At 46.7% G+C, this 13,136-nt stretch overlaps 1 protein-coding gene across 8 annotated transcripts in view; it reads left to right on the plus strand.

The window, feature by feature from the left end:
* Nucleotides 1–2,026: 2,026 nt before the first annotated feature.
* RAI14 (retinoic acid induced 14) overlaps nt 2,027–13,136 on the plus strand; it is a 174,247-nt gene continuing 163,137 nt past the window's right edge. For 4 of the 8 annotated variants that reach the window (XM_015139828.3, XM_078004652.1, XM_001089532.5 and 1 more), the window contains exon 1: nt 2,027–2,148. The gene's annotated coding sequence lies outside the window, so the exon portion shown is untranslated. Of the gene's footprint in view, nt 2,370–10,074; nt 11,275–13,136 lie in introns of those variants that run through there. The other 4 variants (XM_078004647.1, XM_078004650.1, XM_078004646.1 and 1 more) reach the window with 2 other exon arrangements.

Raw genomic sequence — 13,136 nt, forward strand, 5'->3', positions numbered from 1 at the left:
AAACTCCGTCTCTACTAAAAAAAATACAAAAAAAAATTAGCCTGGCGTGGTGGTGGGCACCTGTGGTCACAGCTACTTGGGAGGCTGAGGCAGGAGAATAGCGTGAACGCGGGAGGCGGAGCTTGCAGTGAACCAAGATAGCGCCACTGCACTCCAGCCTGGGCAACAGAGCCAGACTCCCCCTCAAAAAAAAAAAAAAAAAAAAAAAAAAAAAACAAAAAAAACTACAGAGAATCATACACAAGCCACCAATGGGAATCTAAGAGTTGATAGGCTGGTAGACTCTTTGGAGGTGGCTGGCACGGAGAAAAAAGAGGAACAGGACCTCTATGAATCAAAGGCAGATGTGCCAGGTTAGACAATCATTGTTTAATGTTGTCTAATATTTTAACTCCTTCAAAATGTCAACTGTTCCTACAGAATACACACATGTCGAATTTCCAAGACAGCATTGTCTACCTGTAACGCATCAAATCCCATCCTCCCAGCTGCCCCTACTTGAACGAGACTGACCTGCAAAAATAGAGGAGAAAGCTCACAGGCAGTAATGTTCCCCTTAAATACCCTATAATATGTCATTAACAAGAATCACAATGAAACACTATTGTAGAAATTGCCAGCATTAAACCAAAAGAATGTTGGCCAGTTCACATTTCTTTTACAGTGTGACTTTGTTTGAGAGAGGGATAAAGGACAGGAAGGGGAGTGTACACTTGGCTAAGGAACCTTTGCTGCATGATGGTAGGAAGTGAAGACCCTGCAGCTGGTTACAAGGCTTTTGATCCTTGTTTGTCAAGTTCAACTGTCAAAGGGGAGATAAGTTGTTACCTAGTAGGGAGACGGAGGAAGGAGAAGGGGATGCAGTAGGGGGAGGGAACAGGTAAAATCTGCCATACAAATGTTAATATGCTGCTGAAATTTAGGATGAATTTCAATTTTGTTGGAATCGGCCTTTTTACCCTCTTAAGTTCAATTGACTTACAGTAGATCCCAGAAAGAACTCAATACCAGTTATTTATTCTAGAAAGCTTTCTTCCCTGAGCAAAGGAGGCAGAGCTAACGAGGAGAAGGGAGGAGCTTTGGTGAATAGAACTGAAGTCACAGCTGGTTAGCATGACTAGAATGCGTGGAAAAGCCGGCCCAAATTAGATGAGTGGGTAGATAGAGAGCTTTGAAATCCTTGGAATTAATGGAGGAGTCCATCGTAATTCAAAGGTCGGGCCTTAGTGGGCTGGGATAGGGAGAGAAGCTGTCGGGAACCTGGGGCAGTGAGCCTGTACCCCGTGGCTTCCCACACACTATTTTGAAGGCGTTCCCATGCGCAATCTCGCCTGTTAGTTCAGTCTGTAGGTTTCTCCTTTCTAACTCCTGAGCAGAACAGCACTGAACGGTGGTAGTCTTGCCTTGCCACCCAAACAGTGCTAGGAAACAGTCACTCCAACCAATTGGTTCAGTCCGGAGAACGTGAGCGCATTCTACTTTACTTTCTGTTCAATGATTTTGGAAAACAACCTTTTAGATTCTGGTTAGAAGGGGCTTGGATCCGTGACTTTGAAACACTCGCCACTACCACAAACGACTTTGGAAGTTAATCAGAAATAAACAGTATCTGGGATCTCATCCGTCCTAAACCCAGGGGTCAGAGCACGGGGGGCTTCCACTAACTTCAGGTTAAGAGGATGAAACAGATCCGCGGAGAAGGGTCCCACGATCCCTGGAGACTAAAAGCAAGCCACGAACAGCCGGGACGCGCGGACCCGGGGGATGCGCCGGGGGCTGGAGGGCGGGGAGCAACCCCCCCAGGTCCGGGCCGGAGCCCGGGGCCAGGTCACCTGACTCGCGGAATTTGGGGCCGCGCGGGGTGGAATGGGAGGGGAATGGTTAGCGCCTCCCTTCCCGCTCCCGCTGGATCCAGGTCGGCGGGGGCCGGCGCCCGGCGGCCACGTGGTGGTGCTGCCGCTGCCCCCGCCCCGCCCGCCCAGCCCTGGAGCTCGGCGCCCACTGACCCCCGCAGCGGGGGAGGAGTAGGGACAGCGGCGCAGGAAGCCGAGCAGGAAGCGAGCCCGGCGGCCGCGTTTTCCTGGGGAAGCGGCGGGCGTGGTGGAGCAGCCAGCAGGGTCCGGGGAGCTCCGCCGCCGCCTCGATGGGGTGAGTGCGCGGCACGGAGTTGGGAGGCTCCCGGCGCGGGGTCCCAGGCTCGTGTCCCCGCCTTTGTGTCTGGAGCTTGGGCGCGGGAGGCGCTGGGGACTGCGCCCAGGCGGAGCGACTGAGCAGGCTGCAGCCGGGATCCCGCCACCTCTCCCTGGTCCACCGCCGGCCGCCAACTGTCTGCGGAGAGCAGATGTGGGGACAAGAGGAAGGGGAGGAAGGTGGAGATCAGGGTAGAGCGGGAGGACCCGGCCAAGTTAGGAGAAGGGTTCTTCCCCGGTCCTCTGCGACTCGCAGGCCGGCTGGGGCGGGGCGCGGGGCAGGGGCTGCGGCGGAGGGAGCGCGGGTGGGAATGAATGAGCAGACCCGGAGGTGCACCCTGGAGTCTGCGCCCGGTCCCACCTGCTTCACCCCGCGCGGAGCCTCGCTCCCCCTGCGTCCGTGCTGCTGAGCCCAATCCGCCTCCAGGCTGAACTTGGAGGAGGTGGGGAGGGAGGTGAGAGCGGGAGACTCCGGGTGGCTTCTGGGACTAGGGGTCCGCTATTGTTCCTCCTCTGACTCCAGGGAGCCCCTCGGCCCGCCCAAAGGCGGGGGCGAGACCCCTCTGGGCCTGCCCCTGCCCCCTGCCCCCTGCCCCCTGCTTTGTTTTCCCCGCCACAGCTCAGGGAGTTAGGGCAGACTCGGGGCCTCCGGGACTTCGGGAGGAAGGAGGACGTGGAGCCACCAGAAAGGCGCCCGCCATGTCCCGCGACCCCTGCCTGGGGCGGGGGGAGGGGGTGTTGTCCTCAACCACCTTCGCTGCCTTCTTGGGCTGGTTGGTGTCCTCGGTTTAGCTCCTGCTGTTTGCAGGGTTCACCTGCTAACTCCTTTGAGTTTCGCATCCCCCTTTTGTGGAGGGGGCTCAGAGCCTGGAGAAGCAACAGACGGGGAATTAAGGCAGATGTAGCCCAGCACAGCTTGGAGGGGTCCGAAGTGGCCTCACGGAGGCCTGAGCATGGCTGCCTTTCCAGGCTTCCTTTTATTTGCCAGGAGCCCAGCTAAGTCCAACTTTACTCCCAGAGATGTTGAAGAGAATCTGCGGACTCGAGGCCCCTCGCCTCGGGACCAGTGGCTTCTATTCGCCGCAGCTCACGGGTGATCTGGGTGGGATTCCGTCTTCCTTCCGGGAGAGGAGAATGCCCAGCTGCCTGGGATGGGGAAACGTTGCCGGATCTCTGGGGAATGTGGTCTCAAGGCTGCAGGGGCCTGGCAGAGAGGAACTGTCCATCACTAGGACATAGCCGAAGCTCGTCTTAGCCAAGAGAGTCTCACCTCCGCGGGCTTTGCACAGAGTTGGAGAAGAGGTCAGGAATCACAGGGAGGCTGGATTTTGGCTACTCTGTCCCCAGCCTGCAGGTCTCTGTTCGATCTGTGGCTCGGAGTTTTATTACCGATGGATATAATCTGATAATCTTTGCTTAATGATGCCTAACAACAAGTGTGATTTTTTTCCCCCTTGGGTTTGTAAGACAGTCGATTTTATGCGAGGAAATTGATCCAGTTCTTATCTTTTAGTCAGTGCTTGCCTAACAGAGATTGGGAGAGCTATCCCATGCTGGGCTGTTGCACAGTTTTCATCTCCATTCACTGAGATGCTTCAGTAATGAATTTATTGTTTTATGGCTTTTTGTAGGTGGTGGTGGTGGTGCTGGTGGTGTGATTATAACCGTGCTGGAAAATCTTATTACTGTTATCTGAATTGAAAAGAAAGAAAGGATGCTGAGCCCCCTAGGGATTCTGTGGGGGAATGATGTAGGGTCCCGCCCACCAGTAGTGAACCTGACAGTGAAATTCTCTCTCCAGTTTGCTAGTTCTCAAAGCATGTTCTAAGCAGGTACACGTACTATCACCTAGGCTTTAAAGGTGAAGAAGAAGCAGGTTTGGAGGTTAAGAACAACTAGGCCTTGGAATTAATAGAATGCGGTAGACAACTTTTGCCTCACTTTGCTCCACCCCTCCCTCCCTTCCTTCGTTCCTTTTTTTTCATCCTTTAAAGATAAAAATAAGGGCCGGGCACGGTGGCTCATGCCTGTAATCCCAGCACTTTGGGAGGCCAAGGCAGGCGGATCACGAGGTCAGGAGATCGAGACCATCCTGGCCAACACAGTGAAACCCCGTCTGTACTAAAAATACAAAAAAATTAGCCGGGCGTGGTGGCGGTCGCCTGTAATCCCAGCTACTCGGGAGGCTGAGGCAGGAGAATCGCTTGAATCCAGGAGGCGGAGGTTGCAGTGAGCCGGGATTCGGCTACTGCACTCCAGCCTGGCAACAGAGCAGACTCCTTCTCCAAATAAATAAATAAATAAATAAATAGAAATATTTCTAACATACATAAAAACAGTATAGTAAAGCCATTTTGTCTTCTACTTCCTAGGTTTAAGAGTTGCTAATATTTTTCATATGTGCCCCATGCTCACCCCCCCCACGGAAAAATAAACTATAACTTAAATATTTGATCTATTCCTACTCCTTTGTCTCCATCCTCAGGTAACCTCTAATGTGAAGTTAGCGCACATAGTTCCCAAGCATGTTTGGAACTACAGTGTATCCACAAAAAAATACCTGTGGGTTTGTATTTAACATTTTACATAAATGGTATAATTCTACCTGTGTATAGCTTGCATTTTTAACTTACCTTGTTTTCGAGATACATGTGTTAATAGATATTTATTCACTTTAACTGTTACAGAGAATCCGAGTGTATGAAAAAAGTATAGTATATTTATTCCCTTGCCAAGGGTAAATTAGGGTTTCTGGTTTTTCACTGTTTTTTGTTTGAGTTGGGGTCTCGCTCTGTCACCCAGGCTGGAGTGCAGTGTCGCGATCACCGCTCACTGCATCCTCAACCTCCTGGGCTCAAGCAGTCCTCCTGACTCAACCTCCAAAGTGGCTGGGACAACAGGCACATGCTACCATGCCTGGCTAATATTTTTCATTTTTGTAGAGACAGGGTCTTACTATGTTGTCCAGGCTGGCCTCGAACTCTCAGCCTCAAGTGAGCCTCCCACCTCAGCCTTCCACAGTGCATGAGGCACTGTGCCTGGCCTAGTTTTTTACTGTTACACTTTTTCTGTTGAGTGACACTCTATTTCCGTTTTCATTTTTATTTTTATTTCTTTTTACTGTAACAGTTTGTACAATAAACATCCTGATATGTTTTCTTGTGCACAGATTTTTCTGTTACACACTTATGCAATTAGTTGCTGGGGGTAATGAAGTTTAGGTAATATTGCATTTATTATTCATTCTTCAACAAATATTTAGGGTGCTTATATGGTCTTGGTTATCTGTTAACTAAAAAAGTGAAATTGATCAATTTTAAATTCTAAGAAGTTTACATTAGTTGGCTGGATTTTTTTTCTTTCTTTCTTTCTTTCTTTCTTTCTTTCTTTCTTTCTTTCTTTCTTTCTTTCTCCTTCCTTCCTTCCTTCCTTCCTTCCTTCCTTCCTTCCTTCCTTCCTTCCTTCCTTCCTTCCTTCCTTCCTTCTTTCCTTCCTTCCTTCCTTCCTTCCTTCCTTCCTTCTTTCTCTCTCTTTCTTTCTTTCTTTCTTTCTTTCTTTCTTTCTTTCTTTCTTTCTTTCTTTCTTTCTTTCTTTCTTTCTTTCTTTCTTTCTATCTTTCTTTCTTTCTTTCGTGGGCCTAGTGTAGTGTTGCACACCTGTAATCCCAGCACTTTGGGAGGCCAAGGCAGGAGGATTGTTTCAGCTCAGGAGTTCAAAACTAGCCTGGGAAACATGGTAAAACCTCACCTCTACAAAAAATACAAAAAGTAGTTGGATGTGGTGGTGTGCCTGTGGTCCTAGCTACTCAGGAGGCTGAGGTGGAAGGATTGTTTGAGCCCCCGATGTCGAGACTGCAGTGAACCTAGATTACACCACTGCATCAAAGCCTGGGTGACAGAGTGAGACCAGTCTCAGCTCCCAGCACTTTGGGAGGCTGAGGCGGGTGAATCACCCGAGGTCAGAAGTTCGAGACCAGCCTGACCAATGTGGACAAACCCCGTCTCTACTAAAAGTACAAAATTAGCCGGGTGTGGTGGCGCATGCCTGTGATCCCAGCTACTTGGGAGGCTGAGGCAGATGAATCGCTTGAACCCGGGAGGTGGAGATTGCAGTAAGCCGAGATCCCACCTGCCATTGCACTCCAGCCTGGGCAACAAGAGTGAAAACTCTGACTTTAAAAAAAAAAAAGAGACAGAAAAAGAAAAAGTGCCTCTTCATTGTAAAATTGAAGCAAGAGACAAATCCATGGTGCTGTTTGGGATTCTTGTGCGGAAACATTTTCTCAGCTAGTCACTGGCCGTGTGACCTTGGATTACTCACCCAACCTCCTCTTCCTCATTTCTTTGGTAAGATTAAGGGGTAGGAGTAAGCATTTACAAAGGCACATTCCTGTTCTAAGAGTCTGAAAATGTTGCTGCGTTAGTGACGCATTTTTCCCCTGATGGTAACCCCTCAGGCTGAAAGGAGTTTAAGGCATTTAAACACGTTGGCGTCCTCATTCCTTCAAACTGCCAGACACATTCTTTTTTTTTTTTTCCCCCCTAAGTTCATGTCAGACACATGTTACACATGCCATCATCACGCTTGTGAATTCTACAAAAGGATCTCCAGGCGTCTTGCCTCAAAGCCTTTGCATTTGCTCTTCCCACTGCCTGGAAACCACTTCCCTTAGACGTCTGCGTGGCTGTGTCAACCCTTCAGGTGTTATGCTCAGACACCTCCTTCCAGTCCAGCCTGCAACCTTGTCTCTGCTTTATTTACCTCCAAGGCACTTACCACCTTCTAGCTTGCCATGTACAGGTTGAGTATTCTTTATTCCAAAATGCTTGGGACCAGAAGTGTTTCAGATGTTGGATATTTTTTAAATCTTTGGAGTATTTGTATTACATGGTTGAACATGCCTGATTCAAAAATTTGAAGTGCTCCAATGGGTCTTTCCTTTGGTGTCATGTGGGTGCTCGAAGAGTTTCGGACTTTAAAGCATTTCAGATTCAGATTCCTGGATTAGGGATACTCAACCTGTAATTTATATTAGTATTCTATACTAGATTATGAGCTCCACAAAGGCACGGGGTTTGCCACTCTTGTTCACTATTGTATTCATGGTGTCTAGAACAATGTTGACCCCTAGTAGGTAAACAGATGTTTGATGAACAAATGGACATGCTTTTTGTTGTGATTTTCTCTGTGGAATTTCCCCTTTAACACTTACTGGATATCCTAACTTGTGCTGGTAGGTGCACCGTGTCTCATATTCACAGGTTCCTCCAGGGTAAGAAAACATATGTCTTCTGGGGAAACCACTCCTTTTAAATCTATGTGATTTATCCCACAAGCCACTTATGTCTTCAGATTTCTTTTCTCCCAATATTTTCCTAATCCTGAATTTAGAGGAAAACATAAGTAACACGGTGCTTGGAAACACACGCATCTTTCCTTTTGTGATAACCTCGTGTTCCAATGTGATGAATGTGGAAGATGCATAACAAGTAGATGCTGACCATATTCCATACGACATCTGCACTAAAAGACCAGCAGCCATCCCAAGCAACACCAAGCACACCGCATTCCTTTTTTTTTTCTTGAGATGGGGTGTTCTGGAACTCCTGGGCTCAACCAATCCTCCCACCTCAGATTCCCGAATAGTTGGGACTACAGGCGTGTGCCAACACACCTGCCTAATTTTTCTTTTACTTTTTATAGAGACAAGGTCTTCTTACGTTGCCCAGGCTGGTCTTAAACTCCTGGGCTCAGATGGTCCTCCCGCCTCAGCCTGTCGAAGTGCTGGGATTACAGGCATGAGCCACTGCCCCTGGCCCACACTGCATTTCTAAAAACAAAAAAAGTGTATTTTGTTGGATTGTTGCAGAGTGTACATCATCATTGCCCTGACTTTGTGTCTTCATGAGGATTTTTTTGGAGGGGGAGGAGGGATATATTTTTCATGATGGAAGGAAAATGAGGACCTTAATCTGAAGATCTTGGTGCAACTAATATGTAGAAGGTACCTAAATATACTCTTTAAGAATTGCCACATCATGCAGTCCTTAATTCATGGCACAAAAAACATTCACTGTTATAGCACAAGTGCATTGTTTTGCCAGAAGCCAACTGATTTTTCTCTACCTTGCATGATGGGTATAGGAATTGACAAAACAAAGCTAAATATATCAGAGGCCTCCTGGGTGTATTTTATAAGGTGATAGGGAAAAGGAGTCTAGATTTTTTTTTCCCAGTAAACTATATTAGGTGTACGATACTGATGATATCCTTTAAAACATTGCTAGAATATTGAAGTACGCCATTTACAATTTTTATTACATCCTCTGTAATAAAATGATATTGAAAGAAATCAGTATATTATGAATCTGGATAGGCTTAGTTAACCTTTAAGCTGAAAACCATAAGCATAGAATTATATGATTATTATTAAAATGTTGCACAATTTAAACAGATTCCTTTTTTTTCTTTGACACGAGTCTCACTGTGTTGCCCAGGCAGGAGTGCAGTGGGGTAATCTTGGCTCACTGCAACCTCCGCCTATCAGGTTCAATCAATTCTCCTGCCTCAGCCTCCTGAGTAGCTGGGACTACAGGTGCATGCCACCATGCCTGGCTAATTTTTGTATTTTTAGTAGAGATGGGGTTTCGCCATGTTGGCTGATCTCGAACTCCTGACCTCAAGTGATCCACCTACCTTGGCCTCCGAAAGTACTGGGATTACAGGCATGAGCCACCACGCTCAGTCTAAAGAGACTTCTTCTCTTCGATTTGTAGTTAGTCATGAGCTGAAAAGTACAGGTGGTTCAACAAAAGATAAAGATTGTTCATCAAATGTCAATTTTCTAGCTCCAGCCATTCTACAATGTTCAGCTACAATGAACAAAGAAATTAGCCTCGTCTTTGATATCAGACCTACTGAGAGATATCAGCAAATCTAATCAGTATTTTAAAAAGTAACTTTTGGCCAGGCATGGTGGCTCACACCTGTAATCCTAGCACTTTGAGAAGCTGAGGCAGGAAGATCGCATAAGCCCAGGAGTTCAAGACCAGCCTGGGCAACATGGCGAAACCTCGTCTCTACAAAAAATACAAAACTTAGTTGGGCGTAGTGGTGCATTCCTGCAGTCCCAGCTACCCAGGAGGCTGAGGTGGGAGGATCACCTGAACCCACGAGATCGAGGGTTGCAGTGAGCTGAAATCTCACCCCTACACTCCAGCGTGGGCAACAGAGTGAGACCCGGTCATAAAAAATAAAAAAATACAAATAAAAAGCAACTTTACCGACTTAACCATGTGTTTAAAAACAAAACAGAACATTCTTCTATTCGATTGAAGGAAGCATGCCTTGTTCTTCAATTTTATATTCTATGTGTCCAGTAGAGTATCTGCCACACAGTAGGAGATTAACATCTCTGAGCTACTCCTGCCTCAGAGGTCGTTAAACCCCTCATGGCGGTCATCAGATATAGAGCTGTCCTAGTCTAGAGGAGAATTAAACAATAATCAAAAGGCAGAAATCAGCAGGGAAGTACCAAGTCGAAGTTCAGAAGATGTGAAAGAAACACTTTTCCTCCTTATCTACTTTTTGGGGAAGTTTGTGCATCGTGTCTTGATTGATTCACCCGCTGAGTTTTTGTGATCAGTGTCACCTCATCTAACCGTACTTGCGATCTAGGCCAGTCCCTTCTGTAGCGAATGTCATTCACAGGAAATTACAGTCTGGCTGTCGAATTCCATGACCATATGTCACACCTGGGCAAGGGGACACCTTTGGGAAGTTCTTCATGATTTGCTAATCCCTGCTTCTAAATAAACAGAACCTAGTTGTGAGAAAAGGTGATTATCGTCCAAGAAGCTTACTGTACAGTGGAAGGAAATACATGGGTTCTTTTTTTTCTTTCCTTCTTTCCTTCTTTATTTATTTTTCTTAAATTGACATTTAGGCCAGACACAGTGGCTCAGGCCTATAATCCAAGCCCTTTGGGAGGCCGAGGAGGGCAGGCCACTTGAGCTTAGGAGTTGCAGGTCAGTCTGGGCAACATGGCAAAACCGTATCTACTTAAAAAAAAAAAGAAGTGTATATATATTGCAGTGAGCCGAGATCACACCACTGCACTCCAGCCTGGATGACAGCAAGCCACTGTCTCAAAAAAAAGAAAAAAAAACATGACATTTAGTGAACACCAAAGCTTATTATCAAGGAACCAGTTTCCCTTACACTTATTTATTATATTACCTTTTAAAGCTCAACTTAATTTTACATATCCATTTTAGGTATTGCTATCGATAAGATATTCTTATCCATAGGTTATTGGGGAACTGGTGGTGGTTGGTTACATGAGTAAGTTTTTTAGTGGTGATTTGTGAGATTTTGGTGCACCCATCACCCGAGCAGTATTCACTGCATCCTATTTGTAGTCTTTTATCCCTCACTCCCTTCCCACCCTTTCTTCCTGAGTCCCCAAAGTCCATTGTGTCATTCTTATGCTTTTGCATCCTCATAGCTTAGCTCCTACTTATGAGCGAGAACATACGATGTTTGGCTTTCCATTCCTGAGTTATTTTACTTAGAATAATAGTCTCTAATCTCATCCAGGTCACTGTGAATGCTATTAATTCGCTCCTTTTTATGGTTGAGTAGTATTCCATCATACATATATGCCACAGTTTCTTTATCCACTCATTGATTGATGGGCATTTGGGTTGGTTCCATGTTTATGCAATCAGTTTACTTAATTTAGCTGTTCTTATCAAAGAGGTAATAACTCTAAAACTAACAAGTAGCCTCTTTTCACTTTCACTAAGTCTGTCCAGTTCCTTTTGCTGGCTGAAGTGCTAGACACTCAGAAAACTGGCAGTGTTAACTGGTGGGGAATAAAAGGTGGGAGAAGCTTCCTTTTGCACTAGGGCATCACAGAGTAAAGTGTTTTTCTTTCTTTCTTTTTTTTCCCCCTCTAAGAGGAATCCGTTTGCAAACCAGAGAAGAAGACCATCTAGCAGTGATTCTTAAATATTCATGAGGCATAGATGGGCACTTGCAAATCTGATGGGGTTTTGGACCATTCTTCCTTGGAGAATCTGATGTATGTACAATGATGCTATAAATGCATAATTTTTATCAGTCTCATGAGTTTCATGGAACTTCTTGCCCTAAGGCCATTTATAAACCTCTTTGGAATACCCAGGTTAAGAACCCACACTGACCAAAGTTTGTGAATACAATTCTCGAGGTTTGAGAATACAGTTCTCAAAGTTTGAGAATACAATTATAAGGGCTCTATTTTTCTATTTTTCTATCATGTGCCGCTATCCCCCAGGACAGTTTGATAACCTATCATACATGAGTGAAAAGTAATAATTGTGGGTTTTATACTCTAAATTTGAAAACTAGTCATCGGTTGCTATGTCAACCAATCTACATACTATTGACCATTTTTAGGATCTATTTCTATTGGATGTAATAAAATGCAATTTAGATGCAATGAAAAGGTGGTTTTGTAGTATGACTATTTCACAGAGATCTGATGAATTCTAAGGATATGTCTTAAGTTTCTCACCCCGAGGAGTTGGGTCTGCTCTGTCTCCGGCTTTTGCTGGCAACAGTTTCCCAGTTTTGCTGTTAACAGGAGAGAACGGAGATGTCCCAGGCCCCACCTGACAATACTCATAGGTTCACAGGAGATGTCCCGCACCCCACTTGACAATACTCCTAGGCTCACAGTAGGTGTCCCAGGCACCCCCTGACAGCACTCCTAGGCTCACAGATGTCCCAGCCTCCCGACAGCACTCCTAGGCTCACAGATGTCCCAGGCACCCCCTGACAGCACTCCTAGGCTCACAGGTAGGCCTTTGGCTGCTCAGCCCAGTGGGGGAAGTATCCCCAACTGGCTCTTCGCTTTACCCTTTTCTTCTTGGCCCCCCCAGCCTGATGGGGCTGTCTTGATGGGGACCTGAAGAAGACAGGGCCATACTTCTAGTTGGGGAACTGACCCTCAGCTGGAAGCCTGCTCTTCTGGAGGAAAACATGCTTCTGTGGGAAGTATTGTGCACGGGGGAAGGGACCGCCGTGTCAGCTGTACTCAGAGCTGCTTCTATCAGCTTTCACCTTGGGTGACATCCTCAAGCCATTTCAGTCAAAAACCGGCAAAAAGGGCTGCAAAAAAGGGCTGCGGATCTGCCTGTAACAGAGGCTGCCTGCCTGACCTGACAAAAGCTCTTTGGATGGGTCATTGTAATTGACTTGAGCACCTTCTCTGCCATAGGCACCTTGCTGCTGGCCTGTCCCCGAGCAAGATCAGGGATGGCGTAGTCATTGTTAGGTTTAGTCATTGTTAGGTTTCCCGGTATGTGCTGATGGGATAATTGGGTATTAGAAGATCTCTGGATGAATGACAAGCCCTGCCCTCGAGGACTTAAGAGTTTTAGCCAGGTTAGATATGGTCGCAATCTGCCACAGTACAAGGCGACTGTTAGTGGTGGGAATGGGGTGGCGGTGGTGGGAATGGGGTGGCGGTGGTGGGAATGGGGTGGCGGTGGTGGGAGGGAATTCTTTTCACAGATGAGGCCGAGGCCTAGAGAAATGGCCCCTTGGAAAGGGACAGTTAATGAGAGGCAGAGAGGGATGAGACCCTAGTACTGGCTGCTTAGTGCTGCGCTTCTACACATTGTAATTTTCTGTCTCTCTCACAGGTCAACAGTGACCTTGAGAGTCCTGTATGTAGCTAATTATAATTGTTATTTGGAATTGATATCATTTTTCTGTTTTGAGAAAATGTTCACATTTCTTTTTTTTTTCTGAGACAGGATCTCGCTCTGTCCCTTAGGCTGGAGTGCAATGGTACAATCTTAGCTCACCGCAGCCTTGACCTCCTGGGCTCAAGCAGTCCTCCCACCTTAGCCTCCCTAGTCGCTGGCACTACAGGTGTGTACCACCACTCCTGGTGAA

Source organism: Macaca mulatta, chromosome 6 (assembly GCF_049350105.2).
Source record: "Macaca mulatta isolate MMU2019108-1 chromosome 6, T2T-MMU8v2.0, whole genome shotgun sequence".
Classification (NCBI taxonomy): Eukaryota; Metazoa; Chordata; class Mammalia; order Primates; family Cercopithecidae; genus Macaca; species Macaca mulatta.